The sequence below is a fragment of the Colobus angolensis genome, unplaced genomic scaffold (assembly GCF_000951035.1).
Source record: "Colobus angolensis palliatus isolate OR3802 unplaced genomic scaffold, Cang.pa_1.0 Scaffold54, whole genome shotgun sequence".
Classification (NCBI taxonomy): domain Eukaryota; kingdom Metazoa; phylum Chordata; class Mammalia; order Primates; family Cercopithecidae; genus Colobus; species Colobus angolensis.
In genome coordinates, this window is record NW_012118932.1 from 1,809,078 (window position 1) to 1,811,548 (window position 2,471).

At 39.6% G+C, this 2,471-nt stretch overlaps 1 protein-coding gene across 8 annotated transcripts in view; it reads right to left on the reverse strand.

Moving 5' to 3' along the window:
* DLG1 (discs, large homolog 1 (Drosophila)) overlaps positions 1–2,471 on the reverse strand; it is a 291,014-nt gene that overhangs the window by 2,795 nt on the left and 285,748 nt on the right. The window lies entirely within an intron of this gene.

The window sequence follows — 2,471 nt, forward strand, 5'->3', positions numbered from 1 at the left end:
GGCTGAAGTGGAGGGTTGCTTGAGGCTAGGAGTTTGAGATCAGCCTGGGGAACATAGTGAGACACTGTGTCCAAAAAAAAAAAAAATTAGCTGGGCATGGTGGTGTGTGCCTGTAGTCGTGGCTACTTGGGAGGCTGAGAGAGCAGGAAGATCTCTTGAGCCCAGAGTTCACATGTGCAGTGAACTATGATCGTACCATTGGATCGTACCATTTGCCTGGGTGACAAAGTGAAACCCTGTTTCTCACAAAAAAGTTTATATATAAATGAAATAATTCAGAATTGCAAATTAAATAAGTCACTTATTAAACTACAAAAAAATCCCCAGTGATCTTGGAAGAGCATCATAGGTGTCGATTTCCACGGTCAGAAAAACTGAGCATAAAATGTCGAAGGGAGATTTTAAATAATACTGTCTATTTGGTACCTGAGATTATGTGCATAGAAGAAAGAAGTTATATGTAGGTAAGAAGGGCTTACACGTAGCTAGGAATGCCTGAGTAACCAAGAATTTTAAGTAACATAATATTCGCTAGTATCAGTTTTGTGAGACTTCTACCTTCTGAGCTAAATACAGACAAGCCTCAGTGTCCCTGAAGACTCAGTTCAATTGACAGGATCCTTGGTTTGTGGGTTTGGCATCCTGATGCCCTCCAACAGCACAGGACAGAACCCCAGAGCGTCTCACAGTTTAGGTCGGCAGCAGCACGCAAGGATTTATGTTAGGAGAAAAGAGTCGGGAATTGCCTTGGGAAATACACATTTTGCTTACTTTGTAAATTCATGAACGGCACGGTGAGTGAACCAGGGTACTCCTTGGGAAGAAACAGGGAAAGCATAAGGCTGCAGACACCTTAACCATGTGGTTAAAATTAGCATCACAAGTAACGGCACAAGCAGACTCTGTAAACCTCCTTTGTATGACACACAGAGGATACATCGTTACTTCACTGCTATTCCTGCCCCAAATGCATAACCTATATCTAATTATGAGAAAACGTCAGATAAATCCAAATTGCGGGAGCGACATTTTATAAAAGAATGGGTCTCTGGCCAGGTGCAGTGGCTCACACCTGTAATCCCACCACTACAGGAGGTCAAGGTGAAGGTGGGCGGATCGGAGGGGTTCCAGACCAGCCTGGGCAACATGGCAAAATCCCGTCTCTACAAAAAATACAAAAATTAGCTGGGCATGTTGGCTGCAGCCTGTAGTCCCAGCTCCCTGGAAGGCTGAGGTGGGAGGATCGCTTGAGCCGGGAGGTGGAGGCTCCAGTGAACTGAGATTGCACCACTGCACTCCAGCCTGGGTGACAGAGACAGACCCTGGCTCAAAAAACAAAACAAAACAAATGAAACAGAAAAAACAACAAAAAAAACCCCCCTAGTTTTTACTCTTAAAAAATGTGAGTCAAGGTCATGAATGACAAGACTTGGGAACTATTTCAGATTAAAGAACGTTAGAGATGTGATAATATTTCAGATTAAAGAATGTTAAAGATGTGATCATTCACTGCAACACATGAGCCTGAACTGCATCTTGCACCGGAAGAGAAAAACCATTTTTTTTTTCCATTTTGCTCTAAAGAGATTACAAGAATAGTGAAATAATAATAAGATCTATAGTTAGATGAGACATATAATTATTAAATTTCCTGATTTTGGTAATAAAACTATGATTATATAAGGGCATATCCCTGTTTTTTGGAAAAATGCACACTGAAATATTTAGAAGTAAAGGGGTATCTACCTGAAACTTACCCTCAAGTGTTTCAGAAAAAAAATTATAAATGTGGTAAAATGTTAACACTTGAGGAATTTGGGTGAAGGGTACATGAGACTCCCTGTACTATTCTAACTTCTATTTAAGTCTGAAATTAGTTTGAAAAAAATAAGAAAGCACAAGGCATATAAAAACCATGACCCTTACTGATACTCACTGTGAAGGTCAAATTTAGGCTGATATTATTTCAAACAAACACGTAACAACAAAAAAAATGTCCCAAGACTTGAGGAGTCAGTTAAAGGACAAACTGAGTAAGAAAAGAATATTGGGGAATTGCTACCTACTCTTTTTTTTTTTTTTTTAAACAGACAGTATTTCAAAATGGATCAAAGGGCAACTAATCTTTGACAAGGGGCCAAGAACACACAATAGGGAAAGGCTAGTGTTTTAAAAACATGGTGTTGGGTAACCAAAACAGCATGGTACTGGTACCAAAACAGAGATATAGACCAATGAATGGAACAGAACAGAGTCCTCAGAAATAATACCACACATCTACAGACATCTGATCTTTGACAAACCTGAGAGGAACAAGAAATGGGGAAAGGATTCCCTATTTAATAAATGGTGCTGGGAAAATTGGCTAGCCGTAAGTAGAAAGCTGAAACTGGATCCTTTCCTTACTCCTTATACGAAAATTAATTCAAGATGGATTAGAGACTTAAATGTTAGACCTAATACCATAAAAA